Raw genomic sequence first — 27,344 nt, 5'->3', positions numbered from 1 at the left:
TGCTAATTAACCCACCTCCTCTCTTTACTATTTTTCATACTTTTAAAAAGATTTTATTTATTTATTCATGAGAGATAGAGAGAGAGGCAGAGGGAGAAGCAGGCTCCCCACTGTGCAGGGATCCCGTCGCGGAACTCAATCCCAGGAGATCATGACCTGAGTGAAGACAGAGGCTTAATCATCTGAGCCACCCAGGCACCCTCTTTTTCATATTTTTATTTTAGCATTTATCACACTCTGTAATGGTTGTTTAGTGACACATAACAGAAAATGCTTCAACTGGATCAAACATCAAAGAAGACCTTATATATCTCCAAAGCCCAAGGGTAATGATGGGTATGGTACAATCTGGGCCACAGCTCCACTATCTCTGATTCTTTCAACTTTTCCTCCTTGTGTTGGCTTCGGTCACAATTGGTTCCCCTCATGGTAGCGAAATGGTTGCTTCAAGACTTATATTCCCCAACACCCTACCCCAGAAGAAGGAGGAAAGAGAGAGAACGTTGTCTCTGAGGCACTCCAAGCAGAGCCCCATCCAGTCCTGAAGGTCTGCATAGGGTCACCAGTGTGAATTTAGTGTTGGCGGTACACTCTGGTCCTGGATCTGGGAGGGGAGTTAGCTTTCTTTAAACCATACAAGCTGTGAGATCAAGCGTAGTTACAGAACAAAATCGGGATTATTATCTGGAGGAGGGGAGATGAGTGTTAAACAGTGACTGTAACATCCTCCTATTGTCTACCCTTTTGGTAATTCAACATCTGTACACCCTCCTTATGCTACATAATCATCAGAAATACCCACACTTGGCTAATGTAGACTCACCTCCTCCCCCAGTGGGTGAAGCCCTATGACTCATCCCTTACTGGACTTGGGTTCAAGTTCATATTTTCTGGAAGATGCCTCATACTCTCCATCATGTCTGGAAGTAGCAACTCATAGGATGGTAAACTATGAACTAAATTCTGAATTTCACTACCATCAATATAGTCAGTAGGGTTGGGGGGGGGGCAGTACATCTGCAATAAGAATTTCCAGAAGGGGAATTCTCCATTTGGAGAAGAAGTGCATGGGAAACACTTTCAGGTGTCATTGGCCAATGGTACATGCAGTCTTGAGGAAATATTGGGGATTCCTTACCATGATAGTAAAACAAGTCCCTCAGTCAGCCAAGATTTTGGTCCCCAGCTCTGTGTTTGTGTGTAGCTGCCCTGTCCATTGCCTAGCCAACATCTTAGTGGGCATGTGTCTTTCAAGGAGAGTCATTGCTTTAACAACAGATTTTCTGGTGGATACAAGTTCAAGGGTTGCCCTGTGGGATGGGCAATTTCAGACATTGCTTGGTCGCTTTCTTTGGCAAGTCAGCATTCGTAAGAATCTACTGGCTCTCTTCCATTTAAGTCTGTGAGCTGGTAGTTGGTCTCAGGTCAGAATCCTTAAGCAACAGGGCTCTGTGCCTTGCCCACTGCCCTGCTCCACAGATTAGTGGCATCTTCTTTCACCTCTGATGTGAAGGTACCCCACATTGTCTTCCTGCCCCCGCCCCAGGTGTATCCACAGTGAGTGAGCTGTCCCCTTCACCAGGCTTGAGGTACCTAAGACAAGATGCTCCATAGAGACCTGGGGACACTGTTTTTCCAGAGCCCTGATCTTTTCTCTTGCTGAGCCACCTGAATTGCTGCCTGTGTTCTAACTTTAGCCAGTTACATCAGCTTTTTTGACCCAGCGGGGCTTGCTCATCAAAGTCTAGTCACTTCGGACCACAGGACACAGGCAGAAAGGCCCTCTCTCAGCAAGCTGTGTTTTTATTCCTCCCTGTTTTCAAATGTGCTACCCGCCTCCTAAATTTGAGTCTCCCAGGGCCTTTTTTTTTTTTTTTAAAGATTTTATTTATTTATTTATTTTATTTGAGAGAGAGCATAAGTGGGGTGGAGGGGCAGAGGGAGAGGGAGAAGAAAACAGAAAGCTGGGCGCCTGGGTGGCTCAGTGGGTTAAGCCGCTGCCTTCGGCTCAGGTCATGATCTCAGGGTTCTGGGATCGAGTCCCGCATTGGGCTCTCTGCTCAGCAGGGAGCCTGCTTCCCTTCCTCTCTCTCTACCTGCCTCTCTGCCTACTTGTGATCTCTCTTTCTGTCAAATAAATAAATCTTTAAAAAAAAAAAAAAAAAGAAAGAAAGCAGAAAGCTCCCCACCGAGCAGGGAGCCCCATGCAGAGCTCAATCCCAGGATTCTGGGATCATGACCTGAGCTGAAGGATGATGCTTAGCCCACTGAGCCACCCAGATGCCCTGAGTCTCCTAGGACCTTAACAAAGACTGCTGGAGGCACCCAACATCCTGAGTATTTTCCACCAACTCTCTCCAAATGTCCTATCTCTCTACGCATAGGGTTTGTATCCCAGGGTAAAATGGGGAGAAGCAGCTATTTTGCTAGCCTGGGATCAGCGTCTTCCTAGTAAGGACATTTTGCTGCTCTCCATGTGAATACTTCTCCTCAGCCGAACCGTATTTGAGGTTTTCTAATTGTAGCATCCCCTTCTTGGTAGCAAACTCTGGGTCAGGTTGGACAGTTTGTAATTCAAGGAAGAGAAAAGTCCAGTTCAAACTGGCTTATGCAGTAAGGAGGTCTTATTAACAACCACCACCAAGAAGTCCAGAGGTGGCTCACATGCTTGATCAAGGCTCCAGCTTGAGTTCCCTGCAACTCTCTTGGCTCAGCCTTCCTTTATAAACAGGCTCAATCCTCAGCTTGACTCCTTCGTGGTAATAACCGGGATGTAGCTGGACCCAGCATCACTTTTGCAAGGCACGACCCCCCTCCCTCAAAGGAAAACTATTTTTCCCTAGAAGCTGTCAATGAATGCCATCTCCAGCACAGATCTTCATATGCCAAGCCCCGATATATGTCCTAGCTCTGGATCAGAAGGCAAGTCAATGACCTACAGAACATGTCGGCTGCAGGGGTGGGAATGCAGCACAAAGTTGGGGTAGTTGCCCTGGTATGGGGGTAGTTACCCCAAACCACGATACAGGACAAGGCCAGGAGAGCAACCACATATGCCCCAGTAGGTCATGAGGACCACAGCCTCATCACAACAACACCCTTTGCTCCCCAGCCCCGCCCCAGCCTGGCACAGAGCAAGCACTCCCAAGACTTAAGTGACTGGTCCATCCATTGCTTTCAAATGCCTTCAGTGCTGGTCCCCTCACTGCTCCCACACTCCCAAATCTCCACGCCTAAAGTCTGGCTCCCCTCATAAGCCTTCCTCCCCTGGGGACATTTTGTGACACTTAGGGACACAAACTCTCCAAGAAGTGATCGATCTGAAGGCACTGATGGTAGGAGCCAGGGGGCATCTGAGGAAAGAGACCTTGATGTGTCAGCCAGTTTGAGGAAAGGGAGTGTAAGGCATGATCGGTTGTTCAGGGACTCCAGTACAGCAGGTCTCAAATACACAGATGTGTGAGCTGTGAAGATACACTCATGGGGGAGGGGCATCCATCTCTCCAGCAGCTAAATATGAAGATCTCTCTTAATCTGTGAAAACATGCTAATGGGTGAGCTCTGTAGCCCCCATCACCTCCTGGGACGAGGAGTCAGGATTGGGGGTCCAGTTCAGGGCTAGGCTAGAGGAGATCAGGGTTTCTGAGAAGGAGGAAGAGCCCCAGAGTGTCCTGGGTTCACCGGCTTTGCTGGGGGAAAATTCCATTTGCTATCCGCGTTGGCCATCTGTTAAGTTAAACAATTTCTGCCCATTAAAAGAATAAATGGAAACTCCAACATTGCTATCAATGCAGCAGCAGCATCAAAGACAGGTAACGATTAGCAACACCTTGTGTGTATTTGCTTTTCTCACACACCTGATCTCGCTCTGATCCTTCGAACACTCTGGAGCATAGACAGCAGCAATTTTTACCCTCCTGAAGATACCCTGAATAGAGGCCTTCACATTCATTAGGATGCCTTTTTCTGTGGCAGTGGTTCTCAGATGGGGGCAAATTGTACCTCCCCGCTCCAAACTCCACAAACATTTGGCAATCTGTCTGGAGACACTTAAGGTTGTCAAAACTGAGGGAGGGGGGAGTGCTATTGGCATTGAAGGGATAGAGGTCAGGACTGTTGCCTAACGTCCTATAATGCACACAACAACCCTCCTACAACAAAGAATTACCCTGCCCCAAATGTCGATAGGTTCAAGGTTGAGAAACCCCTCAGCTAAAAGGAACAGAAAACCTGACTCAGATGGTTTAAAAAAAAATACTTTTCTAATCTCACATAATCAGAAATCCACTGGTGAGGTAGATGCCAGGGTCTTGTCAATCAGTGTCTGTGTGTGTCTGTCGGTGTGTCAAGGACCAGGCTTGCTGTGTCCAAGGTCCCAAGATGTAAACAGAATTTGCTCGGGTCCCTTCCAGACCTGAAAACTTCCAAAGGGAGGACAGGTCATTTCTTCTCGGGTGTCCCCAGAACCTCACCAGTAGAACTTGCCTTTGTTGCATCGGCCAAAACCAGGCCACAAGCCCACGCAGAATCCAGTCACTGGCCAGGGGACTGGTGTGGGGATGTGCATGAGGTCAGCCCACTGGACATATGGCCGCTCAGAGAATGCCAGGTTCTGGAGGATGTCAGGAGACGAGGTGGATGCTGGGTAGCTAATGATCAAGTCCACCATGTCTTTCAACCTGGTCAAATGTTCATTCCATCACAACAACCACTTCTCAAATTTTAATGTGTACATGGACCACCTGGGTTGGGGGGGGTGGTTTAAAAATGTGGGTTCTGATGTCAATGACCTGGATGGGCCCAAGCTGCTGCATTCCTAACAAGATGCCCACGCTGGGGCCCAGAGATCACACTTGGAGTAGCAAGGCATTACATGATGCCACTTTTTCTTTTTATAGTTTATATTTAATGGTGGCAAAATATACACAGCCTAAAATTTACTGTCTTAGCCATTCTTAAGTGTCCAATTAGGTAGTGTTAAGTATATTCACATTGTTGTGCAACTTACCTCCAGAACTCTTCATCTTGCAAAACTGAAACTCTGAAGTCATTAAATAGCAACTCTCCACCCTCCTCTCCCCCTAGCCCCTGGCAACCACCGCTCTATTTTCTGTCTCTATGAATTTGACTACTGCAGATTCCTCATTTAAGTAGAATCGTAAGTATTTGTCTTTTTGTGACTGGCTTCCTTCACTTGGCCTAATGTCTTCAACCTTCAACCATGTTGTATCATGGGTCAGAATCCTCTTCCTTCTTAAGAATGAATAATATTCCACTGCATGTATATGTCACATCTCCTCCATTCATTCATCCATTAGTGGACACTTGGCTTGCTTCTACCTTTTGGTTATTGTGAGTAAGGCTATTATAAACACAGGTGTGCAAATATCTCAAGATCCTGCTTTCAATTCTTTTGGATTGAGTGGAATCCCTGGATTATATGGTAATCCCATGTGTAATCTTTGGAGGAACCAACAAACAGTTTCCACAATGACCAGCGCTGTATATTCTTAAACTTTACCACACATGAGACTCACAGGGAGACTCAAATAACCAAAGCTTGGGTCCCTCCTCTAGCATTTGACTTAATTAGCACAGGGTGTGACCCAGACATCAGAATTTTCAAAGACTCCCCAGGTAATTCCAATATACTGCCAAGTTGGAGAACGACTGTTTCCTAGTCTTGCTTTTCATTAAAATTATGAGCAGGTTTTCTAGGATGATGGGATTCCAACTAAGTGGGACGTTATAGTGGGTTGTCTAATGTCCATGTTGCCAGATGGCTTATGCTCACCAACTAGCAGGGAGTGTCTGTCCCCCTCTTCCCCAGGCACATCATAGCCTCATAAGCCATCAATAGGATTTAACTATGACCCCCTGATGGCTTTGAAGCCAAGACAACTTCAGAGTGGATAGGCCTCCATAATGGCTTACTCCTTTTTTTGTTTTTTAATTAAAAAAACAAAGATCTTTACTTCAAAGAAAATTTTACCTGGAATCCCTTTATATAAAATAGATCAAAGCAGAATGACTCTGTTGACTTATCAATGAGGGGAGGGCACCAGAGCCAGAACCTTTCCCCGGCATATATACAGAGCCATCCCCATGGTCCCCTTGTGCCCCTGCTTCAAACCCCTGTCTGATCCAGCCTATACCTCTCATTTCACCCATAAGAAAACCAAGGCCCCAGAATTTGTGACCTGCTCAAGATTCTGCACCTAGCAAAACAAGGTTGACTCTGTTTCCCAGGGGAGCACTCTTTCTAAGACACGGGACATTTCCAGGGTGGGCTATGTTATGGTCAGATCAAGCACTCAGCCATCACATGGTGAAATTATCACAAATGCCTTGACATAGTCCTGTCCCATAAAAGAGTCTTGTGTTCCAGGGCATTCTCTTAATTACATTGTTTTGAACCACAAAGTACTGTATGGGGAGGATGCATTGGCCGGAAATGTGTTCATCCGAGTCTGATTTTAGAAGCTAAGAGAAGTCACTCACCTGTTTAAATAAGGAATAGAGGGTCAATGGAATTTCATCATGACTCCCAAAGGAATGACCTTCCAGTTGCAAATGTTTGACATCCTTTAAAGATCATTTAAAAATCTATAGAGTAAGTCTCTGTGAAGAGGCAATCCCAAACACATCCCATCAGATAAATGCAGTGGGGTGGGGGGTACTGTTCTAATGCCTTGTGAATGGGTATTTGGGGCTCAGGATCAGATTTCCAGTGGGGGCACTGTACGCGAATTCCAAAAGTGACATCTCTCAACAACCATTAGCTGAAAGTGAAGTCATTATTCTTGGAGCCCAAGTAAGATGACACAATGGCTGACCCCAATTATGGAGACGCTGGTGTGGATCATACATGAACCTAGCTAGACTATTATCGTTTCCTTGAAATCTACATGGAAAAGTGTAATATTTCTAAATATGTTACTTTGCCTAAGACGTGATTTTAAATGTGTATCATGAAATTATGAAAGAAAAAGGTATAAGCAAACTACTTTATCTCCAGCCCTGAGTTTATACATTCACATGGTCAAAGAAAGCATTTTTGGAGGGGTCTTCTAATTGAGCAAATGAGGGGTTCTCTTATTTTCCTGTTTGCTTTATATTTGGACATATGTGGTACTGCCAACCCCAGGAAACTGAGATGTTGATGCTGCTCCAGCTTCATGTTTTGCTCTCCCCCTTTTATTGAAGGGGCACAGAACAGAAACCTGCATGTGTGGATACATTGTTGAGAGGACTACTACCCACATTTTGTTCTAGAAAATGACCCCCATGGAAAATCTTTTTTTAATGTGAAGAAAAAAGTATACCTTTCAAAATTGGTGTATTTCTATCTTTAAGAGAAAAAGAATTTGTAAACATATTTCTCTTTTTACTCGATCTACTGGAAAGCTTTGAGCTAAACCTATCGTCCACATTTAGAAATTAGCATAGAAAAACCTCTCTCCCTTCCTATTTATCATATTTGCTGCTTCTGCTCGATGCCCTCATTTTCTTTCTACTTTTACTTTACAACTTGAATTTATGTGCTCAGAGTACTCACACACTATTTAAATTATGCTGCTTTATTATGTGCTCAAAGCCTCAAAGATATGGAGAATGAAAATAGTTCCTAAATTAAGCAGATTTATGGAAAAATTCAGGGTCCATCCCAACGGTCTCAGAACCTACGGCCTTGTAGCACCAAGCAGAGGCAAGAGAATAAGGGTGAGCATAATCTCAAGATTATCCTTAGGGAGACCCTTGCTTCCAATGTGCAGATGGCAAGACAATGGAGTTGGACCAGGAGGGAAGGAGGACAGTACACATTTTCTTACCCCTCGGGATCCAAGGGAATGTTGTCTGTCAAATACCACTCCTAGCTCTGTACACTCTTACCCCACTCCTCAGAACTATCTCTTTTCCCTTCAAATGAACTCTCCCTCTCAGTAACTCCTAGATAAAGAATAAAAAGAAAGGTGATAATGTTCCTAGGACACTGAATTCCAACTCTGAGGAGCTCTTTCCCCTGTGAACTATTAAAGGTCTGAGGATACACTGTAAGGTTGCCTCCCTTTTTGGACAGAAGTTCATGGCCTCAAGGTATCGGGCTCCACTTTGTACAGAACTCAGGAATTACTTTCCAAGGCCTATCAGGCTCACCACAGTGTCCTGTGGCTGGCCTGTGGCCACACTCCACCTTCTCAGGCCACATCCTGGCACACCTATGAATGGCTTTTTCTGTGAGGATTGCTCAGCTGGCGTGCTCTACACCTGCTGGTGGCCATCTTTACCAGCACATATGGAGAGTCTGCCTGAGAAGGAAGCAATATAGAGAAAAGCAGATCTGTAGATGGGCAGAAGAAATGCCCAAGCTAGGGAGTCAGAGATAAGTGGATGCAAATATCTGTCCTTCACTTACTAGCTGGGAGACTTGAGAGGATTTCTGAAGCAAACTCTCAGTTTCCTCGTCCATACGGTGGGCATAATGAATGTCACCCATCCACAGGGTTATTGTGCAGATCAGATGAGTTAACTGAATGTCAAATGTGCAGTGCCCTGTCTGGAAGAGAGTAAGCACCATTGCAAGTGATCCAATTCATTGGGGTTGTATTGCATCATGGTTTCCCAAGCCTACTGTTATCCAAATCTCTATGGTTGTATATGGTCATGTGAATTCCTGTTGCTTCTAAGCACTATCTTCTTCTTCTCCTTCTCCCTTTTCCCATTCCTCTTCCCCTTCCTCTTCCTCCTCTTCTTCCTCTTCTTCTTCTGCTTCTTCTTTTTCTTCTTATTCCTCTATTTCAAGTTTTTATTCCAAGTTTTTAATTTAAATTCCAGTTAGTCAACATACAGTGTAATACTAGTTTCAGGTGTAGGATTTAGTGATCTATCATTTACATACAACACTGAGTGCTCATCATAACAAGTGCCCTCCTTTTAATGCCCATCACCTGTCTAGCCTATCCCCCTGCCCACCTCCTTACCAGCAACCCTCGGTTTGTTCTCTGTAGGTATGAATCTGTTTTACAGTTTGCCGTTCTCTCTCTCTCTTTTTTTTAAGATTTTATTTATTTATTTGACAGAGAGATCACAAGTACGCAGAGAGGCAGGCAGAGACAGAGGGGGAAGCAGGCTCCCTGCTGAGCAGAAAGCCCGATGCGGGGCTTGATCCCAGGACCCTGAGATCATGACCTGAGCCGAAGGCAGAGGCTTAACCCACTGAGCCATCCAGGTGCTCCAGTTTCCCTCTCTCTTTCTCCCCTCTTTGTTCATCTGTTTTGTTTCTTAAATTCCATATTTGAGTAAAGCCATATGATGTTTGTCTTTCTCTGACTAACTTATTTAGCATTATACTCTCTAGATCTTCACTTAGCATTGCTTGGTTTGTTACTTGATTTCTTTCTTTCTTTGGTTCATTTGTTTTGTTCCTTACATTCCACATAATCATATGGTATTTGTTTTTCTGACTGACTTATTTTGGTTAGCATTATTCTCTCTAGCTCCATCCACATTGCTGTAAATGGCAAGATTTTATTCTTTTTTATGGCTGAGTAATATTCCACGTGTGTGTGTGTGTGTGTGTGTGTGTGTGTGTGTGTGATGATCCATTCATCAGTCATTGGGCATTTGGGTTCTTTCCATAGTTTGACCTTCAGTGTCCAGAAGACAGTGAGACATCAGAGTCCATGTATCCCTATGCATCCTTTGGGTAAATACCTAGTACTGCAATTGCCGGATCATAGGGTAGCTCTATTTTTAACTTTTTAAGGAACCTCCAAATTGTTCTCCAGAGTGGCTTCACCAGTTTGCATTCCCACTAAGAATGTAAGTGTTCCCCTTTCTCCACATTCTTGCCAGTATGTTGTTTTCTGTGTTGTTAAATTTAGCCATTCTGACAGGTGTGAGATGTTATCTCATGTGGTTTTGATTTGTATTTCCCTAATGATGAGTGAGCTCTGTTCTCTAAAACACGAGCCTGTCTGTGCTTTGCATACCACAGAAAGACCCTTTGGCATCCACTCTTGTAAGAGTCGCCTATTGCATACCCCTGCTCAGCACTGGCTCTCTCTATTTCTGGGACCAGCACCTCTAATTCCCTTTAAGGACTCACTCTTCCCCAAACCTTAATCTCTATCTTCCTACCTCTCCTCCCCACCCCACCCTGCTCCAGGCCTGGCCAACGAAACTAGCATATCATTTTGGCCTCAGGGGTTAGTTCAGATATGGGTGTGGTGTGTTCCCTAGCCCAAGCCAAGTTCAGCTGGCAGGATGTGAGTGCAGAACTGTTGGTCACCATCTCTGTCATCACCTGAGACAGAGATGGTGACCTGCATGGGAAGGAAGCAACAGGTAGGAGAACCTGCATGGGAAGGAAGCAACAGGTAGGAGAGCAGATCTGTGAGAAGGAAAGAGACATTCCCAGGACTCACTTGCAGGCCTCAATCTAGCCATGCCTGAAGGGCCTTACCCCTGAACTTTTCAATTGTATCAGGCAACATTTTCCACTTTTGTTTAGTTCAGCTTGGGATTGTGCAATCTATAACAAAGATCCTAACTAACCCCGCTCCATATTTGTTCACTCATTCATCAAATGATGTGGTATGCCTTCTATGCACCAAGCACAATGCAAAGCACAAAAGCATCTTCATTCCACCCAGAAGCCTGTGGCAGGATTAATCCCATGGGCAGGTGTCAGGAATGGAAAAAAAACATTTTTCAATGACCACTAATGTTGATCATTCACAAATAAAAGGAATATTTCCCCTGGCCCTGAACTCCAATTCTATAAGAACAAACAAGATTCCTTTCCTCCTTGGTGGCTGTCTTACACATGACCCTTTAATTGGAAATCTTTCTCCTGGTGCATGTGATGAATACCCAAATAAATACAATGATTTCTCAGAACCTTACTGAACATTGTCTCTTACAAGCCCTTGAGTGAAGTCAGTGAACCTAGAGGACAAAGTCTTCTGTAGGTTCCTGTCAGAGAAAACCTCAGTGATGAGGGGAACATTCCCACAGGCATGAGGTCACATCTTTGGGGAACCATAAAGGAGTGGAAGGATTGTCTTCATGAATTCCAGACTCCAAAGGTCAGGGTGGGTCTACTAGAGCCCTCCAGAGTGTGCCAGATTGGGGGTAGGGAACCTGAGTCTGCTCTGCCTGTGGCCAGCAGTATGATGTTGGGCAAGTCTCTTCCATTCCATGGGTATAAAATCAGAATGTTGAATTAACTGGATCTTGTTGTTCTAGTTCCTCCCAACATCATGTGTCTCTGTTAATTTACAACCTTTAGATGATACAAAATTCATAAAGGGTCATAGTCCCTATCCTGCTGTTTTCAGATCCCCAAATCTCTGAAAATCAGAAGTTTTTTGTTTTTTTTTTAACTTATTTGGCAGCAAAACCTGGCCTAGACCAACACAAAGCTATTTATAGTCTTTATTATCCCACTTAGTGTGAATATTTATACATTTCACCACAGGAATATTAATGGGCTTGTTTACAGTGTACCAAGCCAGACTCCACCAGGAATGTTCTATAAAATGCGCAAGAGGCACCATATTGCTTTTCTGAAATTCAAAAAAAAAATATCTGAATTTTCCAAAAGTTCTAGCACCAGCACTTTCTAAGTACTGTGCCTGCAGCTGACACACCCCACAACAACGTCCTGTAGAAGACACTTATCTCCCCAGCTTGCCCATACTCTACCTTTCTAGTCCACATCACTAAGGCTCTGTCGCTGTCCCTAACCCTCTCTCCCGGAATAGAATTGTCTCCCATCTGTGCTGGATATCCTGTTTTCATAGTGGTTCTAACTGGGACTCTTGAGGTGTGCCTCTTTTCTTCATCAAAACATACACTTTCCTCTGGGACCCCATTCTCTGTAAAGGACCAGGCCCTGAGCTAATGAAATAAATCATCTAAGGAATGGATGAGGGTTTTAGTTCCCCTCCCTGGACAAGACATCTGCATTTCTAACCAAATTTTTTTCACTCATTTTTATTTTTCATTGTGATAAAATACTCATCACTCTCAATTTACCATCTCAATTACTTTAAAGTGTATATTTCATAATGTTAGGTGTATTCTTGTGGTTTTGCAAACAATCTTCAGAACTTTTCCATACCTATTAAACACTAACATCCCATTCCCCACTCCCCCAGCCCCTGGCAACCACCATTCTACTTTCTGTCTCTATGTCTCTACTTTATGTCTCTTTGATGACTCTAGGTAGCTTGCATTAGTGGACTCAGACAGCATTTGTCTGTTTGTGACTGGCTTAGCTCACTTAACATAGTATCCTCAAGGTTCATCCACTTTGTATCATGTGTCAGAATTTTCCTTTTCTGGCTGAAAAACATTCCACTGTGGGTATATACCAAATTTTATCATCATTCATTCATTGATGGACATTTGGATTGCTTCCGCCTTTTGGCTATAGTGGGTAATTCTTTTATGAATATGGGTACACTATCATGTATATTTTTAAACTTCTTGATTCACATTCCCTCATGGGTAGAGCTGTTTGATTCTGTCTGTCTCTGCTGTTATAGCCCTATTGAGAGGGGGAAAACAATATCGTCTTGGGAAAGAGGAGGATTTTCCTCAGACAAGGGAAAAATGAAGGGAGAGTCTATTTCATCTGCCCCACAGATTCTAGAAGAGGAAGGAGGAAGCTTGCTCCATTATCCACAAAAGAGAAGAAAAGGTCTGTAAAGTAGGTCACAGAGACAGGGACTTGATCTTCCCCCTCTGGGACAAAAAAATCCCCAAATGAGCAGACATGCTAGATTCCAGAGGGTAATGTCCAGAATGCTGGCTGGCTTAGGAAAATGCTGCCTGAGACCCACTGGCTAGAGGGAAGAGCCTGAGCATGGGCCAGAAGATGCTGGGAGGGCTGATGGGTGAGCTGAAGCCCACAATTCAGAACAAAGAGACCCCATGAGTGGGGACCTTCCAACCAGGGCAAAGGCCCAAACCACAGACTCCAGAAGAGGCTGCCAAGATGTCCTTAAAAGTCAGGCTAATCACCTGTGTGGACCAGAGCAGCTTCATGCTACAGGATCCAGGTGTTGTCCTGCAGATTCCATGTGCTCAATGCTAGAAGGACTCACTGCCAGAAGGACCCACCTACACCTCTCCCCGCCCCACCTCTACTGCCACAAAGGTCCTTTGGGAAAGCAGTAAGGGGCAGAACGATCCCTAAGGAGACACACTTTACAAAAGAGACTCTTTAAAATTTGCAACTGAGAAAACAGATGAGTAGATCCCAATGGCTCCACCTGCTTGTGTGGCTGCTGATGGTCACGGGGAAGGCTCCCCCAAGAACAGTATCTCAGCAGTGGAAGCAACGGAAGCCTGCCTGAGGGAGGCCAGAGACCTCCGGCCTCAAAGTAGGAAACCCTGCTGCCCCATCCCTTTGTCTCAAGGTGGGACCAACTCCTGACCCCAGTCGTGTTCCAGAATGTTCATGGGGTTAGGCAGAAGCTGGTTCCAGCTGGCACCACAGCCTTACTCAGTCCTTACTCTCCTGTTTCCCTGTCGCAAGGGTTTGCTCCCCCAGAATAGGGTGGCCAGATTTACGAGATAAAAATACAAAATACTTGGGGTGCCTGGCGGGGCTCAGTCATTAAGTGTCTGCCTTTGGTTCTTATCATGACTCCCAGAGTCCTGAGATCAAGACCCACATCAGGCTCCCTGTTCAGTGGGAAGCCTGCTTCTTCCTCTCCCACTCCCGCTGCTTGTATTCCCTCTCCGGCTGTCTCTCTCTGTCAAATAAATAAATAAAATCCTTAAAAAAAATACAAAGTACAAATTTCCCAGTTAAGTTTGAATTTCAGATAAACAATCGATATATTAGCCTAAGTATGATCCAAATATTTCATCAGACATACCAAAGAAGTTATTCATTGATTACCTGAAATTCAGATTGAACTGGGCATCCTGCATTTTTTTCTGGCAGCTCTCTCCTCCACCTCTGACTCAGCAGAAGCCCCTGCACAGGGCCCACACTCCCAAACCCTGGGCTCCCAGGTGAGCCACCCGAGTCAGAAATTCTTCCTGTTGGGATTTCCCTCCTGGATCTTATTCCACTTCTGCCTCCCTCTCTGGATCTGATGAAAGCCACAAATTCACAAGACTCATAGCTCAAGGCGACACAGCATGAGAATCCATGGCTAGGGAGAGAACTGCTGTAGGACAACATGCCACTCAGAAGTCCCCTCTGAGGCAAACACAAGTTCAGATGTCAGGGTGCCCCTGCTCATCTAGAAACGACATCTGGTGCCAGCAGAGCTCACACCAGTGTTGCGGGCAACTAGGAGAAATGGAACCAAAGGGGGCTCACGTTTGTTGAGCACCTATGACGTTGCTGGCCTCAGTCTGTCTGTGGTCCCACGTAATCCTCCAAATTCCTTTGGTAGCACCCAAAATTGTTCCCATTTTGAGATATGGGGAAACTGAGGCCCCGAGGGGGCAACGAGGATCACATATCTAGTAAAAGGCAATGTCAGGGCATAAGCTCAGGCCCAGGTGGCTCCAAAGCTCAGGCTCTTCCCTCTCCAGGATGGAAATCAGAAGAGCAACCATAGCAAGGTTAGCAGGTGCTGTCCCTGCCTGCCCACATCCTCTGGGGTTCACAGTTCCCTCAGCCAGTACCCGTGGCTCTCCTGGCAGCTGATGGGGGACAGAGGGTGGATAGAGGCATAGTGCTGGCATGGCTCCAGTGGGACAGTTCCCAGATGTCCCTAGAGGGCTCAAGTCCCAGTGACCCGTGGGGGCAACCTTCTAGTGAACAGTTAGTGGCCACTGTCCCATCCTGTTCTGCCTCCTTGCCCTCCTACCTGTAAGACCCGGACCCCTCGCAAATTAATCACTTGCTTGGAAATTTGATTCTCAGTGTTGGTGATCAGGAAAGCCAGTTTAGAGCAGTTAGTGCCTCCCCAGACTTCCCAAGGCTCCACGTGAAGCTCTTTCCCACGCATGACTTCATTTAACCTGTCCGCATGCGAGGAGGTGGGTTCTGTGATGATCCCCATTTTACAGATTCACTGACTCAAGGTCTTGCTGGACATCCAAACCCAGCGAGCCTCAGACTGATATATGCGTTCCCAAACTCTGAGTCATCAGGAGAGGCTTTGGTTCCATTTCTGGGTAGTCATTTTCTCTCCTTCCAGCTCTTGACTGAATTCCTTTACTTGGGTGTAAATGCAAACTGGGGCAGCTGGCCATTGGCCAGCAAGGGGACATCTCGTGGTCGAGGTGGAATTGTGCAAATGGGCGGTGTTGTAAGCACAGCATTGATTCCATCCTGAGATATGCGGAGTCACCACACTACGTGACTTCTGCTTGCTCTTTGGCAGAGTGCTGAGTCCCCGATTCAACTTTCCCTTATTACTTTTGCTCACATTTTAGGTACCTGCCCTTGTCTGCTGGTCCTCAGCAGAGCCATTCCAGTACCTTCTAAGGACTCCTCCTATTCTGCCTATCTTTTCTTGTGAGGGTGTGTGTCTAGGTTCTGTATGTTTTAGTTCAGAAATTGGCCCTAAATACCTACTCGATTTTCCCAAGTGCAAAGACCTACTTAAGACTCTTTCCCAAAAAAATCACTAGTCTTCTTGGCTCTGGCTTCATGGGAGTGGGGAGGGACGGCCTCAACCAGAGTTGTGTTGTTCTCTCTCTGGTTTGTTTCCATTCAAAGCCAGGTTCTCATGGCCATGAAGAAAGGATTTCCCAAAGATTGCCATTGATTTCACTTATTACATTATTTATGTGAGCAGATAATGAATTATTTGTATTGTAAACAGGACTTTTGAAGAGATTACACAAAGGCATTTCAGTCATTTCCAGAGACCTTTTGGTGTTTTGTAGCCATCAAAAGATAAGCCTGCCCATTTGTAAACACACTCCTGGACATGGAGCATAACCACCTTCCTTAGGGGGAAGAGACTGAGTTCCCTGGTCTGGGTAGGGCAGTGCTCCTCTCTGACAAAGGCTCAGTCTCAATCCTGGATTGTCAAGGGAGAGTTTAAGCAAAAAGGGACCTCACTCTCAATGACCCCTTTGAAATCAGACACCCTCTTGAACATTCCTTAAAAGTTAAAAGATGAGGGGTGACAAACATAAATCAAAAGGATCCAGGCTAGTGAAAAAAATAAATCAGGGAGGAAAAATAGTGCGAGGGCAAAGATAAACAGGGACTGACATTTGGCATTGCTCAGGGAGGACACAAAAGGTGCGGGTTGTGGCTGAGTGTGGTACCACACCCCACCAAAAGGAGGTAGTTGTCTCTCAGGAATGTGGGTCCCAGGTGGCCAGATCTGGTGGCCAGATGGTGGCTATTTCAAAAGAATCTAAAAATGTAGATTTTTATGTGCAATCTCCCATTGTTTAAATATTGGACGATAATTCAAATATCTGTAATACAATGTGAACCCAGCCAAACAAGCCATACCACCAGCTGGCCTCTCCTGCTGTAGACTTTCCTTCCAGAAAAATGTTCAGCTCACATACATCAATACAATTCGACATCAAATTTCAGAAGTCTGTAGACCGGGGCCCCAGGTTAGGAACCTTTGACTTCAAGTTTCAACTCATATAAAACCTTCAACTTGGGTGAGTGGTTCTCATCTTCAAACTTGGATGTGGTTTCCTGGGGACATGTTCTGACCTTCCCCAGTGAAGGTCATGTACAAACAGACAACCAGCATTCCCACCTCTACTTCCCATCTTCCCACTTGGTGGCCAGACACTCACTACTCCCAGCATCTTCCCCAAAGTCCACACTGGGATGTTCATCTCAAAGGCATCTGCTGATGTTCAATTATCACAAAAATGCAAATCAAGACCACAATAAGATATCACCCCATTCCTGTTAGAAAAGCTAGTATCAAAAAGACTGGAAATAGCACATATTGGCCAGGATGTGGAAAAAGGGAACACTTGTACCCTGTTGGTGGGAATGCAACCAAATGGTGGCCACTTTGGAAAGCAGTATGGAGGTGCCTCAAAAAATTAAAAATAGAACTACCAGATGACCCAGCAATTCCATTACTGGGTATTTATCTAAAGAAAATGAATCCACTAATTTGGAAAGATATCTGCACCCCCATGTTCACTGCAACATTATTTACAAGAGCCAAGACACAGAAACAATCTAAGTGTCTACTGATGGATGAAAGGATAAAGAAAATGTGGCATACACATAAAATAGAATATTATTCAGCCGTAGGAAGGAAATCTTAAAAAAAAAAAAAAAAAAGAAGGAAGGAAATCATGCCACTTACAACAACATGAATGAAACTTGAGGGCATTATGCTAAATGAAATAAGTCAGATAAAGACAAACACCATATGATTTCATTTACAGGTGGAATCTAAAATACAAACAAATAAAAAACAAACTGAGCTCATAGATACAGAGAACAGATTGGTGACTGTCAGAGGTGAGGGATGGGAATGAGTGAAATGGGAGAAGAGAGTCAAAAGGCACAAGCTTCCAACTATAAAATAAGGAAGGAACACCTGAGTGGGTGGCTCAGTGGTTAAGAAACTGCCTTTGGCTCAGGTCATGATCCCAGGGTCCTGGGATGGAGCCCTGCATTGGGCTCCCTCTTCAGCGGGGAGCCTGCTTCTCCCTCTCCCCCCCTTCTCCCTCTGCCTTTCCCCCTGTTTGTGTATGCTCTCTGTCTCTGTCAAATAAATAAATAAAAATCTTTTAACAAAAATAAAATAAGGAAGTCATGGGGATATAAATTACAGTCTAGTGACCATAATAAAACTGTATTGTATATTTGACAGTTGCTTAGAGAGTAGATCTTAAAAGTTCTTATCAAAAGAAAAAAAATTGTAACTATGTATGGTATTGGATACTAACTAGACTTATTGTGGTGATTGCTTTGCAATATATACAAATACTAAAATCATTATGTTGCCCATCTGAAATGAATATAATGCATTGTATATGTCAATTACAGCTCAATTTAAAAGTTAAAAAAAAAAAGCATCCATTGGTGGAGACATGGTTCCCAGTCCATGTAGACCTGGCTGAAAATGCTAGGGTATGGTACCCAATCTCCTCCCTTCCGGGCCTTGACTGCTGATGGGAGGTGCCCACCCAAGTCATGCTTGGCCCTGGTTCTGCTCTCGTGGGTCAGATCCATACACCCCACCTGCTCACAACATCAGCTTCTCCACCTGGTCTTTGGATAGGGTCACCTGGAAGTGACCAAAAAGACACAGATGCCACCACCCTCTCAGACAGAGGAAGACCTGAAAAAGCCCTTTGCATGCCCTGGGCTCTGTTCTGCTTCTCTGAGTGACAGTGCAGGGGCCAGAGAAGAGCCAAGCCAGGGCATTAAGGTTTGACCTGTGTTTGATCTTGGCTTTGCCCCCAGCTAGCCGGCAGCCTGGATCTGAGCCCACCTCCCCATTACCACCATCACATAAGAAGTCCTTACTATGGATAGACAAGTCACATTGAATCCTTGAAACACACACACACACACACACATTCCTCATAACGAAACTATGAAGCAGGAAGTCATTTTAGCCCCATTTAACACATAAGAAAACTGAGGCTTAGTGAGGTTAATAACACATCCACGACTGTCTACTTGGCAAAGAGAGGAGCTTGAATCCTTCAATTGAGTTAACACTTGTGAGTTCTTCCAACTGACCAATGGCCACTTTCTATTGTTTATAATAATGTGGGCCATTGAGTGGCTTAGAAAGCACCACACATGAAGTGTTCACACCAGACAGACCCTCAGAGGTGCTGTGGTGACTGCCACCACCCTATGCCATGGCTCTGACGCACAATCTCTGTCTGGATTTCCAGTGCACAGTTGGCCCCAGGAACCTGATTTCTCCTGACCCCTTCTGTCTGGCACTCCCGGTGCCCTGACTGTGGCTGTTCTACCACATCTGGCCAACCTTGGAGCCTCTTCAGCCTCAGAATGCTTCCATCTTGCTGGGCAGTTGGCTGTGTTTTTCTAAGTCCAGACCCATGGGGCTTCCTGCCAGGTCAGTGGTTCCCATCAGGCTGGCAGCAGCAAGGGACAGGTCCCAGGCAGGGGTCAGCACTTAGGGAGGCTGGAGCCCCTCACAGGGGCCATGCCATGGGAAGCCTAAGAGCCACTGCAGGAGATGCCTGGGAGAGAGGAGAACCAACACCCTTCACGGAGAAGGAAAACAACCAGCCCTGGGGGCACAGGCCTCCCTGAGCTACAAGGCAGATTTTCCAACACCTCATCAGTTTTTTCAATGTCACAGTAGGAGAGAAGCTCCAAACTAATAAGTTATATTAACTTGCCCAAATTATGTTCCCTTTCTCAGCCTCAGTGGATTCATCTATAAAATGGATGAGGTGGCATTAGGTTGATAATTTTCCAAAATGTTCTCAAAAGAACAATAGCCTTCATCTTTTCCCTTCACTCTTTAAGGATTCAGTGTACTCTAACTTATTCAAGGCCCTGACAAGTCCTATACAGCAAGGCAACTGCCGTCTTGGCCTAACCCACAGTTTCCTAAACTTCCTGAACCATACAGCCTTTTAAGTAACATCAATTAAAATCCCTTGGGCCACAGTCCTGTGGAACCTGCCTTGGTCAGTTTTCAAGGCTTTTTTGGTACTAAAGGTCTCAACCTCTCTGAGTCTGTGCTGGAGGCCAAGAGGCCTAGTTGGCTGTGGGCTCCTTGGAATTGATAAGGCCCCTGCCCTCTGCTTCCCCAGCCATCACAGAACATCTGTTCTCATGGAAAACTGTGGTGAATTGTTGGGTTCTCAAGAGCTCTCTCTCCTTTCTGATTTTTGCACCTTTCCTGACCCCATTCTGTGAGGCCTGGGAGGAGCTGGCTTTAATATCTGGCTCCAGGAGCATACCTATGACCTAGCCCTGGCTGTTGAGGTAACACATCCTCCTGGTCACCTTGATTGGTTTGTTGTGGACAAGAGACTCCAGTGTGATCAAGAAGAAAGAACTCTGGCATTTTTGCTAGAAAGATTAGGAAAGAAATGATGCCTTCTTCCTGGTGTGGTTGCAAAGCAGGGGACTCCTCTTCCTTCACTTTGAGAGCCTTACAGAGAGATCTCCAAGGGGAGGCAGAGCTGATGATGGTGAAAATTTAATGACAAAATCACTGAGAGGCTGGATCCAGCCATTCCTGAAGCCAAAGCATGCCCAACAATCCTTTTCCATTAAACTAATTTGAGTTTGATTCTACCTGTAACTGAGAGAACCCCACCCCACCAATTTTACAAGAGATGTGCTGGGAATCCAATATTAGAGAAAAGGAGGAAGGAGCAGTAGATCTTGGAAAAACAATGCGTGGGAAGCATGTGGAAGATGGAATGGAATGGTGGCCATGTGTGGGCAAAGCCTGGGGACCAGGGGAGAAAGAACTGACCACATGGACCCTGCTGATAATGGACAACTCTCAACCCAGTGAAATGATGCACCAGTGGTTGTGTTAGGGGCCAAACCTAAACATAGGCCAGCCCTGACAGGATTGCACTCTAATACAACCCTGCCTGTGGTTCTGATGGTCATCGACCCAAGGAGTGGCATCTTGGAGCTTGTTAGGAATGCAGAATCTCAGACTTACCCAAGACTTACCAGACTTAGTCTTGGTAAAACCCCCAGACTTACCAAATCAGGATCTCCATTTTAACAAGGCCCAAGTAGTGCCTGTGCACCATTAAGTTTTAGAACCCCACCACTAGTGGGTTATTGGTAGTGACTGTAGCAGCGATTAAAGATGGCTGCCACCAGTTCCTTCCTTTCCGGATGCCCCGCCCACTGAAGGGGAGGATGGACAGTTTCCCCGACGCTTTCATCGGGCTTGCGTGGGACTTGCCTGGACCAACAGAATGTGGTGAGGTGGTAGGGCTAGGACTGGGCTTAGCCCGCAAGAAGCCTGCTTCGTCCCTCAAAAGCCAGCTGTCGTCAAGTCTGATTAACCATACCGAGATGTCATCTGGAGGCCATGTGAGTTCCAGAAGGATGAGAGAGTGACACTGGCCTGTGCCATGTGGAGCTGAGCCTTATCCAAATTTCTGACCGAGGGCACTGGGGGAAATAATTGATCATCGCTGTATTAAACCCCTACATTTTGGGTTCCACAGCAAGTCTCCTGAGGCAATGACTGTCTTTCCTCCTGCATAGTGTTCACTCGCTCTAGACACTATGCTGAGCACTTTCCACCTGCCAGGTGCTCTTCCAGGCTCTGTTCCGGGTCTGGGGTAGAGTGATCATGGGAGACAGTACCCCTGATCTTGCAAGACTGAAGTTCCTGTCCAGGAAGATGGCATTGGCCAGGAAAATACCCAAACACAATGCCATGCTGGAATGTGTGTGCCCCCACCCCCACCCCTAGCATTCGTCTGTTGAGCTCCTAACCCCTAGAGTGATGTCATAGAAGTCAGGGCCTTTGCGAAGTGATTAGGTCATTAGGTGATTAGGGTGGAATGCTGACAAATGGGATTAGCTGCCCTTATAAAAGGAACCCTGAAAAACTCTCTTTCCACCACATGAAGCAACCACAAGGAAAGGTCTGTCTGCCACTCGGGAGCGGATCTTGGTCAGAACCTGCCCATGCTGTCCCCGATCTCAGACTTCTCCCCTCCAGAACAGTGAGATGCGTTCAGTAGTTTACTAGTCCGTGATGCTCTGTTATAGCAATCTGAGCTAAGACACATGATAATTAGGGAGAAATCAACAGCAGTTGGGAGCGGCGCTGGGTACAACGATATCAGACAAGGTCGGGAAAGGTGCTCTGAGGAGACATTCCGGATCTGAGGCAGTGACAGTGGACAGAGGCACACCATACAATGAATGACCTGAGGGCAGGGCGATGCTGCCAAAGCCCCCAGGGAACAGCGTGACTTGTTGGAGGTATAGGCTGAAGGTCTGGTGAATGCAGTAGGAGGGGCCCCAGGATGGGGGGGTTGAGGGGGAAACGAGGTCAAGAGATGAAGTCACAAAAGTTGGCACGGCTGTAATCCCCCTCTCTGGTCCAGTGACCACTAGCCACACAAAGGCTATTAAAGTCAAACTTCCTTTAAAATTAAAATTGACATTCGGTTCCTCAGTCCCACTAGCCATTTCCAGCACTCCATAGCCACATGTGGCTCCTGGCGACCATACGGGAGCGCAGAGATGAGAATATCTCCCTCAGTGGGGAAAGTGCAATCAGCCCGCACTGGCTATAGAACAAACCACGGGCAAACCAGGGTTCAAGGTCAGACCATGTGCTCTTGAGCTTGGCGCTTCATTAAATCCCTTGAGTTTCTGCTTTGCCCAGGGATTAAATGAGGTTCTTGTAGCCTGTCAGTGCGTCTGAATGATCCACAGCGAGATGCCAAGGCCATGAATGGTGAACTGAGGTCTTACCAGGAGAGCATGTTCAACACTTCATCCATGGTAACTGGCAGCAAAAAGGCCTGTTTAACTGACTTCTTTGCAACCTCATTTAAGCTGCCAATTTGGGGCTCCCTGATGTGAAAAAAAGAACAGAGCGTGGCTACTATTTCAGGGCAGTGCGCAGAAGGGAAATTGCTACAATTAGCCAAAGCTGATTTTGATTAGCATATTTTCTTCCTTGGCGCATAACATCTGCTGGTGTGGAAACAGTCACTCCGTCTTGTCCCGTCGGGGCGAGAGGCACGGGCGTGAATGAGGCGGGTCAATGGGGAGCCCAACAGCAGCCAGGACCAAGCTGAAGAGGAGGCAAAATAGCCCCTGAGCAGCTGGGCAAGTCACCAGCAGTTTGTCCTTAGGAAGGTTAAATAGGAAGGTGCTTCCCTGCACAGGCTGGGCAGCGGCAGGTGTAGGTGCCTGTTCTTAGAATTGGCGAGACCTGTACTGTCATTATGTTCGTGGTGGCTCCGTAAGTCCTCCACCCCTTGGGGCAGTTACACAACCTTCCTTGTCTGAGAAATGTGGATGATGACACCCACTTGATGGGTGAGGGGCAGATTATGTGAAATCATCTCAGTGAACACACTTGGCATATAGTAGGTGCTCAGTAAGTGTTGGCTGAATCATAATCTTCATAGGAAAGAGATGGCTAAGGGAGATTTGATTTAGCGTTCAGGCTAGTTCCAGTCCTGGCACTGTCACGCCTTCATTCATTCATTCAACACAGTCATGCTGGGAATTGGCTCCATGGCCTTTGATCACCCCCCCCCCCACCGCAGAACCAGCTCGGCCACCTGCTTCCTATCTGCAGCCCAGCAGGTTGGGGGAGCCAGTCTTTACGATTCCTTCTAAGTTTTCCCCGCCAACAAAGTTTGCAGCCCCCCTGGAAGGCCTGACCCATTTGGGTTCAAACATGGAAGGTGAGCACGGTTTTGAGACCCAGATCCTGCAATCTGGGATTTGGAACAGCTTTTAAAGAGCTTTTGGTTCAGTTCCCGACTGATCACAAGGATCCTGTCCCAGCCCTGCTGACGGAAGACGCCCAGTTTGCCCGGATGCTTCCAAAGGCACTCTCATGGCCTCCCAAAGGAGCCCATTCTATTTTCAGAGTGCTCTAATCTGTGGGTATGCTCATCTGTATACGGAGTGTATAGAGATTCTAGGTTAATGTCCCTCTTATAACGCAGCACCCAGAACACACATTGTTCTCAGTTTTCATATCTATAAAATGAGCGTGAAAATACCTACTTCAGGGCACCTGGATGGCTCAATTGGTTAAGCATCTGCCTTTGGCTCAGGTCATGATCTCAGGACCTTGGGATCGAGTCCCACATTGGGCTCCCTGCTCGGCAGGGAGCCTGCTTCTCCCCCTCCTCCCTGCTAGTGCTCTCTCTATCTCTGTCTGTCTCTCTAAAATAAATAATAAAATCCTTTAAAAAAAAAAAAAGAAGCAGAAGAAGAAGAAGAAAGAAAGGAAAACACCTACTTTGCCTTCCTCGCATCAGGAATTAAGAATTAATTAAGGAATTAATTGATACCTAGTAGACGCTTCCAGGGCCACGGCCTCTATCAAGCACCCAGAAGACCTTTGCCCAGGGAGCCAGGGCAGGTGGCAGACTGTGCCCAGGACGTGATTAGAGTATCAGTTCCTGCAGATGACAACCCGCACAAGGTCAGGAGAGGGGTGTCTGTGTCGGGTGAGCCCACTTCCCCGGGAAGGGCTCAGGCTTGTCCTGGGGCATCGCTGGACACCAGATTGGGTCTGCTGCTCTGGGTGTGGGACCCTGAGGCACTAGGCTAGCTAGCTCCCGCTGTGTTTCTGTCCCTGGCTCTCAGAGTGTCTGAATACTCACCAAGTGGGCCGGGCAGATCAACGCCGCAGGTCAACTTGTCTCAGTTGCCGTGGCCCTGGAAGTGCAGGTCAGTCCTAGGAGGGTAAGCTTATCTCCTGGGCTAGGGGTCAAGTCTGTCCTGAGATCCTGAATGGGGACACATTGTGATGTCACATCACTGGGGTCCCCTGCAAGGCCCACCGTCACTCCTGGTATCAGGGTGCAGGGAGTCCTTCCTGAAGAAATAGCACCTCTGGGAGTTGTTCTGGCTGGCCCTTCTGGAAAAGCAGCTGTTATACTAGAGGCTATCAGCCTGAGGGGGGCACTGGGACCCCAGCACTGGGAATCCCCTCTCCGGCCTGCTTTGGGTCAACGCAAGTGAACCAAGTGCCTCTCTGGATTTTTCCCACACAAATTGACTTCAAGGAGGGTACCTCCAACATTTAACTCTTCCTTTGCCCATTTTCTATGATTGATTTAAAAATCGAAGGCAGACCCATGACTTTTCCCCTACTGCCCACCTGCTGTGTTCAGAGGCAAACAGAAGAATTTAAATATTAGCTCAGAAAACAAACAGGAAAATGTAAATCTCCCCCACCCTCTCTCCCTGCCCAAACCGGACACAGATGCCTCTCAGGGTGCCTTCTATAGTTTCATATGCCTGTGCTGCTTTCCTCCACAGGTGACTGGTAATTCGGTCCAATTTCTATTTAATAAGACCCCCGCAAAGAAAAGAAAAACGACAAAAGGAGCTGGGGTCTGAAAGGTTTCTAAAAGTTCCATCCCCTTGCTTCTCTGGTGCTTGAGGTTGGGAGTAGGAAGCAGTCTAACCAAAGAGCAAAGGGCCTTGCCTTGGACACTATCCTAAATTTCAGAGCTTAAAACAGTGGTTTTTAAGCTTTAGGGTACATTTAAATCATGTGGAGGGCTTGTTAAGATACAGATTTACTCCCCAGAATTCCTGACTTCGGTAAGTCTGGGGATAAGCCTCAAGAATCAGCATTTCTAAGAAATTTCCAGGTACTGCTGCTACTGCTGGTCCAGGGATTACACTGTTATAAAAAGTATTGCTCAAAAATGTAATGGTGCTCACTGGTCTTCTGGGTTTGATCCTAAAATAATGCAACCAGCTGATGGCAGTATTCAGGGGTTGCTGGAGAGCAAAAAGAAGCTATAGCTTTGGAGCTAAAGCCAGCTGAGTCCTCTGGGTTCCACCAACCTGCTTTATTGAGGATTTGTTCCTTGCCAGTGCTGAGCCATGTTGGGGAAACACAGCTCATGTCTGTGCCCTCCCCGCAGCTTCTTGGCTTTACCACTTCTGTGTGCAAAGGTGGCCTGACTTCCAGATGCCAGCCCCTACGTCTCATGGTTTGGGGGCTTTCCCCAGGTGTTGGAGCCCACTCTGCCTGCAGGCAGTGCAGCTGGGAACCCAGGAATCAAAGTCTCCCCTGGGAACCTCCTCAACCATGACCGTTAGTGGTTGGTGGATAGATGCCCCAGCTCCCTCCCACTCGGGTGGAGCAGATTGGAGGCATGCTCTGTGCGATCTTCCAGAGGCCTCTACGGGATTGAGCCTCAGTTGCTCACAGGGGCAACGGGCTCGATAACACACTCTATCTTGCTGCCCTCCCTCTCCTGGCCCAGTTCTCCAGCCCTCTGCTACAGTTTCCTTGGATCGCCTCTAAATAAACGACTTGCCCTTGAATCCTCCTCTCAAGGTCTGCTTCTAGGGGAATCCAGACTGAGACATTGTGAATAAGGAATGGTTTTTGTCCTTGGTAAGTTCACATTTAGAGGGGGAAAGATGCATACTGAGGCACTAGTACAATCAGGAATTTCTGGAAATTGCTGGTGAGTGTCAGCTCTCCAGGCAGATGGAGGCATTCCGCTGGTTGCCCTTTGGAGGGTCATCAAGGGCACATTGAGGAAATGTAAGAACTCAGGTGACACTCTCAGAGAGAGGCCGGGAGAAGAAGGGCCCTGGCAACCTGGCCCAAAGGCCTTTTCTTCCATATAAGCAATGCCTGAATGGGGTACCCACAGGGGACTGATTTGCTGTGCAAATTCTTCTTGGTTTTCTCTCCCTGGACAGTTCCTCCTGAAACAGGAATATAGAGGTGGACCTGGAACCATATAAAATACGGCCCTTGCTAAGTTTGGGGTGTTGGACACTTGTAAAGGAGTTGATAAGGGTCTCTGCTAACCTGATAGGACTACTATGCTTCTCTAGATGCCCACACCCATGCCATGTCTGTGTCGAGCTTCACACCTGCACTATGGCAGGGTCGATCCAACCCCTCTCTTTTCTTTGCAGTAGGTGTGGTCCCCCAACTCCTCCCATGTACCCCTTTCCGTCGTCAGTATCAGTCCTCCCAGAGATTCTCCCACCTACAAACATACAATCCAAATGAAAACACCCCACATGGCATCAAAACACTCTTCAAATCAAGTTCTGGCCCCTTCAGTCGGACACTTCCTGTACAGAAATTGTGGAAATGCCATTGAATGGCCCCAGGCGCTACTTGGCTGGGGACCTTCACAGATTATTCTCAGGGGACCAGGCACCCCAGAGTTCTTCTTGCCTCACATTTCAACTTGGCTAGAGGGGGAACGAAGCCTGTTGTTCTGGATCATTATGTCGATGATAGACAGCATCAACCTTTTCGGCATTACCCAGGACTCAAAAAATCATGGCTATTAGCCCCACCTCTGGACCAAAGGATCACATGCATGAAGAAGCCCGATGCGGAGACCTCAGCTAAGAGAAGAGAACGGGCCCTCAGTTTGTGCCTTCAAAGACAGCAGCCTCAATGTCCGCCTCACGGTTTATACTCCCAAAGCCAAAAAAATGCCTTGGGCCCGATCATCTTATTTTTGTGATTAACTTAAAGAAAATCATCAAAAATATGGGGGAAACATAGACCTTCATGTGTTTATTTCAGTGTTACTTCGAAATGTGGGAAATTGGAAATCCTTTAAATGTCTACGAGGAATGATTGAATAAATTGTAGAGATTCCTCGTGTTGGAGGATTAGGAGCCATTGATATAATGGTCACGAAGACTACAGGGAAACAGAGAAGAATGGTGATATTAA

The 27,344-nt window shown here is 46.4% G+C and overlaps 1 protein-coding gene across 1 annotated transcript in view; it reads right to left on the bottom strand.

Annotated features, from left to right (window-relative positions):
• BANF2 (BANF family member 2) overlaps positions 1 to 24,381 on the bottom strand; it is a 33,329-nt gene extending 8,948 nt beyond the window's left edge. The window contains exon 1 of the mRNA XM_004754182.3: positions 24,271 to 24,381. The gene's annotated coding sequence lies outside the window, so the exon portion shown is untranslated. The remainder of the gene's footprint in view (positions 1 to 24,270) is intronic.
• Positions 24,382 to 27,344: the final 2,963 nt, after the last annotated feature.

Source organism: Mustela putorius, unplaced genomic scaffold (genome assembly GCF_011764305.1).
Source record: "Mustela putorius furo isolate JIRA1106 unplaced genomic scaffold, ASM1176430v1.1 tig00000253_pilon_pilon_pilon, whole genome shotgun sequence".
Taxonomy (NCBI): Eukaryota; Metazoa; Chordata; class Mammalia; order Carnivora; family Mustelidae; genus Mustela; species Mustela putorius.
Note: the sequence above shows the minus strand (reverse complement) of the source record. Positions and strands in the feature narration are given on the sequence as shown.